Source organism: Theropithecus gelada, chromosome 18 (assembly GCF_003255815.1).
Source record: "Theropithecus gelada isolate Dixy chromosome 18, Tgel_1.0, whole genome shotgun sequence".
In the NCBI taxonomy this organism is placed as follows: domain Eukaryota; kingdom Metazoa; phylum Chordata; class Mammalia; order Primates; family Cercopithecidae; genus Theropithecus; species Theropithecus gelada.
This window is the reverse complement of record NC_037686.1, coordinates 2,536,209-2,548,567: the sequence shown is the minus strand read 5'-3', so window position 1 is coordinate 2,548,567 and position 12,359 is coordinate 2,536,209. Positions and strand designations below refer to the sequence as shown.

Below are 12,359 nucleotides of genomic sequence, written 5' to 3'. Positions count from 1 at the left end.
CTCATTTCCTGTTACAAAAGAAAACAGATTCTTATTGCACTTATGCAAATAACTATACTGCCATAAGTTGAGACTACTCAAAAATAGTTTCTAAACCCTGAAGAAGTCAGGTAGAGAGAAAGCAATATGCTAATTTTGCTTACAGGAGTATACTCAGATTGCTGAAAGTTGTAATAACTCAAAAAGTTCTTTTGACTCTGAAAAACAAAAGGATTAGCAATGTTTAACATATCATCTTCCCACGAGAGTTTTAGAAGTTTGTTGTTTTGTTTCTCTCTATTCACAATTTTTTAATTAATTAATTTTTTAAGACGGAGTCTTGCTCTGCCGCCCAGGCTAGAGTGTAGTAGTGCGATCTTGGCTCACTGCAACCTCCACCTTCTGAATTCAAGCAATTCTCTTGCCTCAGCTTCCTGCGTAGGTGGGATTACAGCCACATGCCACCACCCCTGGCCTATTTTTGTATTTCTGGTAGAGAATGTGTTTCACCATGTTGGCCAGGCTGGTCTCGAACTCCTGGCCTCAAGTGATCTTCCCGCCTTGGCCTCCCAAAGTACTTGAATTAGAGGCGTGAGCCACCATGCCCAACTCACAATTTTTAAAGTTGCCAAGAGATGCATACAAGAGTACCCTTCAGCATTCCATATCTAATTATAAACCACCTTTTGAGAAGGATTAAAACAAGACAACAATTGTCTGTGGGTGACAAAATTCTCAGGACTGGTATAGTTAGTAGGTAATCAAGGAAATTTGGTCATCTCTATGACACAACAATTTAATGTAAGACTTATAATTATTACTGATAACATACGCTGAGACACAGTTATAGGAATCTTATACAATAACATATTTATATGAATATAACCCAAAGTTAAACACCATTTTATAATTCACAATGCTTTCTATATGGTTTTAATACATCACATAAGCTGTCTTTTTTTTAACCTTAGAATTTGATATTGGAAAGTTTGTCAAATATGAAAGGCTTAAAACACTGGCTATCCCAAAACAGAATCCCAGGTCAGTGTAAGTCATTCATTTAGCCAAAAACGATAACTCGAAAATTTTAAAAAGGGAAAACCCTTTACTCTGATAGGAGATTTAGCTTTCCAAACAAAACTCAGTAGAAATAGCATGAGGCCAACTACATTTGTCACTTCTCTCTCCCCTCCTTTTTGTTTTAATTTACTCAAAAGGCAAACAAATCTTTTATTGTCTCTCAATATTACATAAAAATCTTTTTAAAGAGAAAATCAAATTTTATTTTTGCATTAGTGCATCTTTAATGCTAAAGCCACTTTTTAATAAAATGTTATGAATCTATCTAGTTTTAATTGAGTATACAGTAAGATTTTCATAACTATTTATAACTCTCTTTTTTTTCTTGTTAAAGAACAGATCAATGTTCAAAAAAGCCCTATTATTTTCACATATGGGCCCTGTTTCATTGTGCTTTTAATATTTAATTTATGAAAGAAATAAATAATACCCTTTTAATTTTTATCAACTTGCTTATACATAGAATTCTTTACAAAGTTAATTTTCATAAACTTCCTATAACTTGCTTAAACTTTATTTTCTTCCAACTAAAAATAATTCTTTTACTTTCTAAATTAGACAACACTTGGTTTTTTTTAAAACCATATTCCCATGCCTTTTAAAAATCAAAACCCCCCGTTTTTGTGTGTGTGTGTGTGCAAGCAGTTTTAGTTACGTACCAGGTGCGTAGTCTAGGATACAAGACAGAACTGCAGATAAAGTCTGACTCTTTCCAGCACAGCTAGGAGGCATGGCTAACTCCACCTGACCCCAGGCCTTGCCTAGAAATCTAATGGCTTCAAACCAGGTAAACTGGACAATTTTCCACAATCAAAGAAGCAGTTTATGACATTAAAGCACTTAGCAAATGTAACCTCTGACTTAATTTAGACCCAATGTCTAAATTTTGAAGACATTTTCATTTTACCAATAATTTTAAAACTGTATTTCCCAAAGATTACTGAAGTCACATGAACTAAAAGGCATTAGAGTTTCTATTTTTCTGACAAAATATGTAAGAGCCTTCATTTCCTTTGAATCCAATTAATTAGAGCTCCTTTATGCAAACATCACTCCATACTTGTAGACAGGAGACGATCTAGCAGTTTTAAGTTTTCTTTTCCATTTTATGCATTTCTGACTTGTCCTGATTTCCCTCTTTTCTAAATAATTAGTCCTTCTACTTTAGGACAAGAATTGGTCATACAAGATCCTCTCTCATATAAAATTTCTTTCTTTCATAACCTTTCTTACCATAAATGCATCTTCATATCCACAGCTTTTGTTAGCTCTCTTCCCACTACTAATTTCTGATGCCTGCCCAAATCAAAAAGGTCAGGTAAAGCAAGGCAAAACTGAGCACAGCTTTAAGTTTTGAGAGGGACCTTTCTGCTTACCCTTCCTGGGATTCCATGAGGAAAACAGAGGTTTCTCCTAAAATGGGGTCTGTAGCACCTTCTGTTTTTCCAAGGAGTCCCAGGTCTGTCAGAAATTACCTTATGTCCTCTCGTGTGGGCATCAAGAGTGGCAACAAGAAAGACTAGGGAAACAATTTAGTCAACTGGAAAAAAACCCAAAAACTTAGTACTGTCCCCATTGTAAAGATGGATAAACTGAGGCACCATGCAGTTTAAAAATTCATGTTCACATAGAGTTAAGCTCCACAGCTCACTCTCTTAACTATCCTGTAATTCTGCCGACTCTATGCCCAGTCACTGATGCACCTGTATGGTAGCTCATGGCTCCCTTACAGCTTAGAACCTGGGTTTCATTCCTGCTCTACAGCTAGATAGTTTAACAATTTTTCCTCTGAATTTGTTGTATTCTAACACTATATAATTCAAATTGTATCAATATTACTGAACCTTAAAGGGGGCTGTGATGTCTTTAGTCTTTAGAAATATTAAACAGCCTATAAACAAAGGACTGTATGTTAAAGAGTATTCAAGTTTCTATGCACTTTAAAACTGGGGCAATGTATTGAGAAACACACCTAAGAAACTGCAACCAGTCTACTCTGGACAAAAATTTAGGCACTGTCTCTTCAAAATAAGCTATCTAGTTGTACTTATGCATATGCTCCTATATATTGACAGTATTAAAAATAATTTAAAAGTGTCAAAATTATAGGCCTTATGCATTTCTGTGGGCTTGAAAAACATGACACAATATAGATTTTTAAAAGTAGTCAGTAAAATGCATAAACTTCTAATGTAATCACTGAAAATGAAAATAAGAAAAAGAAAAAAGTTCATAACAAAGGTAGTAATACTAGAAATAAAAGAGGGCTTAACATTAATAAAGCCTTGTTTATGGTTGTGAATCTTGGCCTAAAAACATTATACGCTATCCTCCCCTTCCTTTTCCTGTTGCAAAGATGTAGTGATGAACCAGGTTTGCTCATGCAGATGACAACAATACTCCTGAAAATGGTGGCAGAGAATTCATATGAAGGGAGTATGGTTCACCTAATGATCTCACAAATTGGAACATATTACCTCTCTGCCTCTTGCATATCTCCAGACTACTAGGTGAGAGAGATGAAATGGCTGTTTCTATCAGTATTTTATTTGATGCTTCATTTATTGAGTTCCTAAATAACTACTTTCAACACGTTAACAGGATCATGAAAGCATAACTACTCAAGTAACTAAATAATTACCAAATAACTTTTTTCCTCATCTCTAAAACATGGTAATGGACAGACTATTTTAAAAATACAACATAGAGAATAATGTTTAAGAATAAACAGGTAGTTTATTCTTAAAACTCAGTTTTGGTTTGTTGTTAAGGCTATAGCTTGGGAAAAAGGAAACGAGGAGGAGGAAGAAGAAGATGATGATAACGTGAAGAAAACACAGACTGGAGGGAAGGAAAAAGAACACGTGAGGGAATCAGAAGGCCCATTATGATGCCTTTTTTTCCCTCCCTGATTCATGAAATTTGAGTAAGTCCGATATCAACAACAACAACAACAACAACAACAACAACAACAAAGTAAAAGATATACAAATAGTCACCCCCTAAAATTTGTTAAGAGATAATGCCAAGGCAGGTGGATCACCTGAGGTCAGGAGTTCGTGACCAACCTGGCCAACGTGGTGAAACCCTGTCTCTACTAAAAATATAAAAATTAGCTGGATGCAGTGGCACACGCCTGTAGTCCCAGCTACTCTGGAGGCTGAGGCAGGAGAATCACTTGAACCCAGGAGACAGAGGTTGCAGTGAGCCGAGATTGTGCCACTGAACTCCAACCTGGGTGACAGAGGGAGACTCCCCATCTCAGGAAAAAAAAAAAAAAAGTGAGATAATGCTGCTACTCACACCTGGCTGAAGCGCCAGCAGGAGGAGGGCGCCCTGCAGAGACTGCAGGAGAAGGAGGATTCCTCTTCCTTTCCCTGGCTGTTCCTCCACTGTTGCCACGGAGGCCTGAGGTACAGCACCCAAAGCTTCCTACCCACCGGAAGCATCCTATCCATCCAAGGCCTGGCAGGGCAGGACCCGCAGGCTCCTACTCCCCATTCCTGGCCTGTGGACTTGCTGCTGCTGCCACCACTAGCGCTGATGCCAGTACAACCACTGCTGCTGCCCTCAATGCACTGGCCCACCCTACAATGCTGCTACCACCTGGCCACTGCCCAGCCGAGCCCTTGCTGTGGCCACAGCTAGCCGCCCTCCTACTGCTCAGGCGCACTGCAGTTCTTGTAGCCGCCACCAACCCCAACAAGGCAAGCTGCAGCTCCAGGCTGCTGAAGGCTCCAGCCTCCAGCATGCAGCATGCAGGTGACTCCTCCTTCTCCTGGCACGGAACAGCTGGGCGGGCAAAGCCAGAAAAGCCTAGAGGAGGATTCAGGGAGTAGCGGCAGTAGAGCCTCACCTTGTCGTGCTGGCCACTGGGTGGCATGGGCCGGTTTCAGTGAAGGCGCTCATACCCACCCACCAAAGTCCAGCCTCTCCTTTTGGTCCAAGCTGGCCAGGAACTGGGGCCTGGAGTGGGGACTGGAAACACCACATTGCCCGGCTCCCCAATCCACAGGAACCGCTGGGCCCACCAGGGCTTGCACTCCGTGGGGAGCCGAACCAGCCGGAACTCAGACCCAGCCAATCCTCCCACCCAAGTGCTGTTCCCGATCCTGACGCCGCCACGCACAGGGCCCTGTCCCCGCGTGGTGTCCGCTACTCCGTGTCTGGCGTTCCCAGGGGTCCCAGGTGGTCTCTGCAACACAGAGAGGACGCAGGCCTGGGAACCGCGGCGGGTGTGGGGGCCCTGCGGTGCTCAGGATTCCCGTGGAAACGTTGCGCACTCGCGGCACCACTCGCGGCACCGGAGCAGGAGCAGGAGGAGGTCGCCCTCTGGAGTCTGGAGTCTGGGGAGAGGAGGAGCCTCCTTTCTTGGAGACCACAGGCAGCCGCCACCTCCGCCCCTGCTGGCAGGGCAGCCTGATAGCGCCCCGACACCCCGCTTCTCGCCGCGCAGAGTAGTAGCCGACAGCACCCCAACCCGTCCCTGCGTGGGACATTGCAGCACCGGATAGCGCCCCAGGCGGGGACATTGCAGCACCGGATAGCGCCCCAGGCGGGGACATTGCAGCACCGGATAGCGCCCAGCCTGCTCGTACTGTGGGCAGCAGCAGCCCGGATAGTCCCGGAACTCGCTGCCGTGAGCCACGCAGCCGTGGGTAGGACCCCCAACCAGCTCCCCGCTGAAGGCAGTGACGCCCCAGCAGTGATGTCCCAGACAGCTACAACCTCCTCCCCACTGTGAAAAGTGCAGCCACGGATCCTTAAGGCCCCCAACCCGCTTCCCACGATGGGCAGTGCAGCCCCGGACAGCGGATAGCACCCCCAGCCACTCCCCAGCCGTGGGGAATGAGGCCCCGGATAGTGTACCCAACCTGCACCCCACCGCGAGCAGTGTAGCCCCCAATAGCGCCCCTAACCAGTACCCCACAGTCAGCCGTGTAGTCCCAACAGCGCGACAAACCCGACCCCTGCCACAGGCAATGCAGCAGCTGATGGTGCCTGTAACTGGCCTCCACTGACCGCAGCGCAGCCCCCGACGGTGCCCAGAACCCACCCCACCACCCTGCGACGGGTATCGCCCCAAACCCCCTCTTGCCGCGGGCAGTGTAGCCCCCGATAGTGCACCCAACCCGGCCTCTCTTCATGGGCAGTCTGGTCCCCGATAGCCACCACCGAATCCCGCCCCTCACACCTCCCCGCACTGGCCACTCGTACTCTCCTGTTTGTTTTTTGGTTGTTTTGTGGCCTTCTCTTCCTTTTTTTTTTTTTTTTTCTTCCTGTCTTCCTCTTAGTGAAAGTGATTTTCTCTGATATGATTTAATTTTTTTGCTTTTTACTTTTTATTTATCCTTTGTATGTTTTTGATTTGAGGTTACCATGAGGTGGTCCCATAAAATTATAGTGGAGCTGAAAAATTCCTATGACTTAGTGATGTCCTAGCCTTGGTAAGGTCATAGTGCAACACGTTACTTCACACGTTTGTGGTGCTGTTGATGTAAACAAACCTGCTGTGCTGCCAGTCATAGAAAATCTAGCACATGCGATTTTGCACAGTACAGTACTGGCATTGTGCTAGTGGTGGCAGCAACAGCAAGTCTAGGGTCCGGGAAGGGGGAGTAGGAACTCTGCAGGGCCCACCCGGTGGTGTCAGTCTGTTAGTTTTTAACAAAAAACATTAAAAAGTAAAAAAAGATAAAACATTTTTAAAATAGAAAAAAGCTTACAGAATGAGGATATAAAGAAACAAATATTTTTTACAGCTGTACAATGTATTTGTGTTTTAAGCAAAGTGTCATTACAAAAGAGTCACGTTTAAAAAAAATGGAAAAATTTATAAAGTAAAACCGTTACAGTACGGTAGGGTGAGTTTATTATTGAAGAAAGAAAATTTTAAAAAACAAACGTAGTGTAGCCTAAGTATGCAGTGTTCATAAGGTCTGTAGTCGCTTACATGATGTCCTGGGCCTTCTCACTCACTCCCTGCTCGCTCTCTGACTCTCCCAGAGCAACTGCCAGTCTTGCAAGCTCTATTAATGGTTATTACCCTCTACAGGTATTTTATTTTCCCATGTTTATACTGTACCTTTTCTATGTTTAGAGCCCAGATACTTACCATTATGTTACGGTTTCCTGTAGTACTCAGTACAGTCACACGCTGTCCAGGTTTGTAGCCGGGGAGCAATAGGCAATACCATATAGCCTAGGTGTGTAGCAGATTCTACTCTGTTTGTGTAAGTACACTCTGTGATGTTCACACAATGACAAAATCACCTAAGGATGCATTTCTCAGAAGGCATCCCCGTCGTTAGGCGATGCATGATTGTAATTTGATTAAAGTTTCATAGCAAGTGGAAGGACTGGTACCCAGGCCTGGCCAACCCCCAAAGCCCATGCTCTTAATTAGCCACTTTACTGCCTTTTTAGTTCAGGAAATTCACTAAAATCTCAACTGGTTATGCCAATTTTTGATCAACTGGATTTCTTCTTGTTGTAAACATTTAAAAAGGAAAATAATAGGCTGGCAATTTGATAATGAAGTTGCTTAGCAAGTCAGTTCTGGTATCAGCTGTGAGTGCTACTACAAATTGAGAGGAGATCAGACTGAGAGGGTCCGGGGCTGTTCAGAGCCAGCCTGGCTACATCAGAGGCTGAAGACGGTGTAACTGGACTAAAGACAGATGCCAGAGACAGTAAAACTGGGACTAACGGGAACAGATAAGGGCACAAGAGAACTCCAGAACAAAGCAACAGTTCATGAGCCCAACATGTTTGCCACCCAGGAGTTCAAACTGTGGCTGACCTCTCCCAGCGCTCAGCACAAATTGTAGATCAGAAAGTCAGATGAGCAGGCAAGTTCACCCAGTCTTGGAGTGGCCTTACCAGTAGCTCATGGCCCCATCCAAAGATTCCAGACATGATTCCTATTAGGGAACAGGTTCAAATGACCCAACAAATAGCATTTAGCATCTGCCATGTGTAAGGCACCCCTTTAGAGTGTGGGTGCCAGGAAGAATGGAACAGGGCCTTAATTGCCAAGAACATCCAGCCAGAGGGCACAGATAACCCAATGTCCTTCGCCGGCCGCAGCAGGGAGCAGGTCCCCAGGAACCTTGCTGGGAATGGTAGTGTCTGCCATTGCCTCCTCCCCACCACACTCCTCAGCATCAGGTGGTTTTCTGTTTCCAGGGCACAGCCTGGGCCTCCCCTGTGTGCCCTGAATTGAGGATGTCTTTTCCTACCTGTAAAACTCATCACATCCTTCATAATCACCTAGAAAGCTGTCTCCGTGGGGAAGCCTCCTCCCCACTGCCTTATATTCTGCATTGACCTGCACCCTCCCTCTGGCTGCCGTGCATTGGGAGCTTGCTAATTTGTCCTGCCCATCAGACAGTAGGGTCCTCAAAAGCAGGCACATCCATTTTCCCCAGAGCCTGGCATTTATTGAGTGCCTGTGTGGACCAGATGCTGGGTTAGGTGCTTTATATATATTATCTATATTATAATTTCCCTTCTCCATACATGAGGAAACAAAGGCTCAAAGAGGTTAACTTGAGCAAAGGCACACAGGTGCTAAGTCCGTCTGACCCTTTCCACTCAATGACCCCGGCTCACACATAATGAGCCTTCCACAAGTGTTAAAAGAATGAATAACAGCAAGTAGGAGGCTGGACCTGACAGGAAAGTGGAGTCAGAGAGTGACTGCTAAATGGAATCCTAGAAAGTGCTTGCAGGTGGTGAGCCCTCAGGAAAACAGCCAAATCTACCTTTAACATGGAAGAGTTATGTTTTCTTAGTCTGTTCCTTATTTAGAAATGTTCTCTTCTCTTTGTCCCACAGCTATCTTTTTCTCATTCGTTCATTTACTCATTCAAAAGATATTGTCTACCACATGCCAGATAGTATTTTAAATGCTGAGAATTTAGCAATACACAAAATCAATCTCTGCTCATCTTGAGTTTTATGTCTTGTGTCTGTGTGTGTGTAAAAGGCAGAGAGAGAGAGAGAGAGAGAGAGAGAGAGAGAATGTGGCATATCATACAGTGGCAAGTGCTAAGAAGAAAATCAAGCAGGCTAAGGACACAGAGCTGGGAGCTGCTATTTTATACAGGGTGTCTTGGGATCAGGGATAAAGTACAGGAATGGAAGCATTTCCAGCTAAAACACGGAATATGTTTTCCTAGACTGACTGAAAGTTACCCAATTAGATCAAGAAGAGCAGCCGAGGTGACACAAGACTCTTCCAGCTTCATGATCGGCCCCCAACCCAAGTTCTCACTGAAGTCCAGGAGAGTGACCAAAGAAACTGTGTGTTTCAACGTAAGTGGAGTGGAGAAGGATATTTTTGTGTTAAAGTGGTATTTTATTGACAGACCTTATCAGGCAATCTAAATTTCATAATCCAGCAATGTAAACAGACCTATCAAAGGGTATCTTGCCCAAGCTGATGCTTACCTACACATTTGAAGACCATTCTGTCAGTCTAAAAGGTCGGACGCGATTGCGTAGTGCGATGTGTGATAGGACCAGGAGATCCTCTTTCCACCTCCTCTGTTATAAAGCAGAGCGTCGGTCTGATTCAATAATGAAGGAGGTACTGTGTCTAATGGCCAAACCCTGTGAGAGCTGACAGATGTTCTGACTGAGGCTCTGTGGGCGGAAGAAAACCTAAACCTTACTTGGACTGCGTATTCATTCCTGTCTGTGTGGCATGGAAGGGCTCCGTGTAATCAGCTGGTCACCAAGTAGTTAGTTGGTCTCCGTAAGTGAGGGCACCATGTCGCAGGTGAAGCGTTCACATCACAAATATTGAGTAACACTCAAGTTGGATGTCCGTCCATGTCGCCCCTAAGCACACTGTGTCTGGCAGTTTCCTCCACAGTTCTTCGCAGGCCGGGCCTCCTGGCTGCCGTTCCAGCCCTGCTGCTGACTGTGGCAGCTGCGCCCATCCTGCTTCGGGTCGGTAAGTGCTGATCCCTGGCTGCTGCCATGCTTGGCTCCTGACATCCCTCTTACTCTCAGTTCTGTGATGGCACCTCCTGCAGTCACCCTTGCTCCAGCATCTCCGAGCTTCCTAGTGATGCTGGTGCCCCTCTCCTCAGCACCCTCTTTGTACCTTTGAAAAATGGTGCCTTCTGTGCCCTCCTTAGAACACGGTGTGTGTAGGGGGTGGTTTGAGGCCTTACATAGAATATCTACTCTTGTATGTTCACCTTGACAAGCCTTTTATGAGTTCTTCCATTCTCTGCTTCAGCAGTTCTGATATTTCAACTTCATTTAGTGTGAGCCATTGCTACCCAGGCTTTCAAGAATCATCCTACCATGCTCCTTCCTGGATATTCAGTTCTTTGTTAGAGGCAAGTGCTCTCATTTCCATGAGTTTTTCCAACTTTATGCTCCCCCAATCCTGACCCAGCTGCCTGAGCATATCCAGTCCCCTACAAAGTCTCCTGGCTCTTGCTGGTGCAAGTTGGCTGTGACCTGCAGTAACTTCAGCATATAGTTTTCAAATGTAGTGGCTCAACACAGCAATTGTATTATAGCTTACGCATTTCAGGGTTAGGAATACAAGCCAGGCTTGGCCAGTCGACTTTTATTCCATAGCATCACTGGAGTTCACTTGGTGCTGTTTATCTGGACAGTGGGCTGGCCTGGAGGGTCTCAGATAGCTTTACTCATGTGTCTGGTGTCTCCACAGGCATCTGCAAGGCTTCTCCAGCGTGATGATCGGTGGGTGATCAGACTGCTCACATGGTAGCCTAGAGTTCTCCAAGAGTATGTTACCAGAGACAGGGGTAGAAGCTCAAGGCTTCTTATGCCCTAGCCCCAGAAATCCTATTCTTCTACTTTCTGTTGACCAAACAAGTCATGAAACCAGCCCAGATACAAGCAGAAGACAGATTTAGCTCTGAATGGGAAAAGTAGCAAAGAGTTTGTCACCATCTTTAATCTACCATACTTCCTTAGCTGACTGACATGAATTTACCTGGCTAAGTTATGCTATGGTTTGACCCTCATTACCGACCCTGTTGGCCAGGATGGCATCTGGAGGTGAGCTTTGAGAGTAGTACACATTGTCCCACAAGGCAGAGGCCTCTGCATCAACCTTATGCAAGTGGAAACGTGAGTCATTCATAGGGAGGATGGGCCACTTCTGCAGACCCTGAGGGCTCAGGGAAGGAGACAGATTCAAAATGTTCCCGAGTATTCCTATCTCCATCTCAGGATTTCACTTCTGTTCATTTAGGGCCTTGACTTTGAGACTCAGACTTGCCGGGGTTGAGCCTCTTTTTTGCTTCCTTCAGAATTAAGTCCTGGTGTGACCTTTTGCTGTCCCAGCCCTCCTGCTGGAGGAGATGAAAGTGTCTTTCTGCATTGCCTTGGTGGCCCAGCAGTGTTCACATTTTACATCAAATAGGAAGTTCATTTAATGCGGCCTTGATTGTCTTTCTGCAATGCATTGGTGGCTTCCAGAAGAGTTTCATTCCACAGACCTTAGGAATACTATTCCACCAGAACCTCTTGACTGCCTGGGATATCACCCCCAGCATGGGACTCCTTCACCCTGACCTGCCCAAATGCACCACAGTGAAATCTGCAGCAGTTTCCCAGCTGCAACCTGCCAGGGGCATGGGTGCCCCAGGGAGGGAGTCAGTGCTGGCCAGAGGCAGGTGAGTGAGCTTCCTGTGACCTTCCCTGGACTATCCCCAGTGCCAAATGTCTTAGTTTGAGTTCTTCTGGGAAGGAACTAGGAGACAGATGTTCGTATGCAGGAGTTTTTGGGGGTTAGTGCCCTCCAGAACAGCACCCATAAGAGGAGAGGGAAGCAGGATTGGGTAAAGGGGGAAGGTGAGTTGTCCTTGGCTCCTTCAGGGGGCTCTGAGCTCCCATGGCCCAGACTTAATCCTGGGCACCTGGTCTCTATGCTCCCATTTTGAGCAGCCCCTGTGTCCTGTGCTTACAGGTCCCTGTCCTCAGCAAGGGGCATGACCATGAGCAAGAAAGCTTCCTTCAGCCAGGACACTCCTGGGGAGGGCACAGCTGGGATCCATCAGCAGCCAACATCCTGGCAGGAGGAGGAAGCCTGCCTCAGCTCTGAAGAGAAAGCGCATGGGTGTCTAGTAGCATTTACTACACACCCATCCCTCTTTTTTTTTTTTTTTTGAGACAAGGTGTTGTTCTGTTGCCCAGGCTAGAATGCAGTGGCTCAATCATAGCTCGGTGCACTCCTGGCCTCAAGTGATCCTCCTGCCTTGGCCTCCCAAAGCACTGGGACTCTGTGAGCCACCACGCCTGGCCTG

General features: G+C 45.6%; 1 pseudogene; it reads right to left on the bottom strand.

The window, feature by feature from the left end:
• The window catches only part of LOC112611709, a 30,853-nt pseudogene extending 22,876 nt beyond the window's left edge, over window positions 1-7,977 (bottom strand).
• Window positions 7,978-12,359: the final 4,382 nt, after the last annotated feature.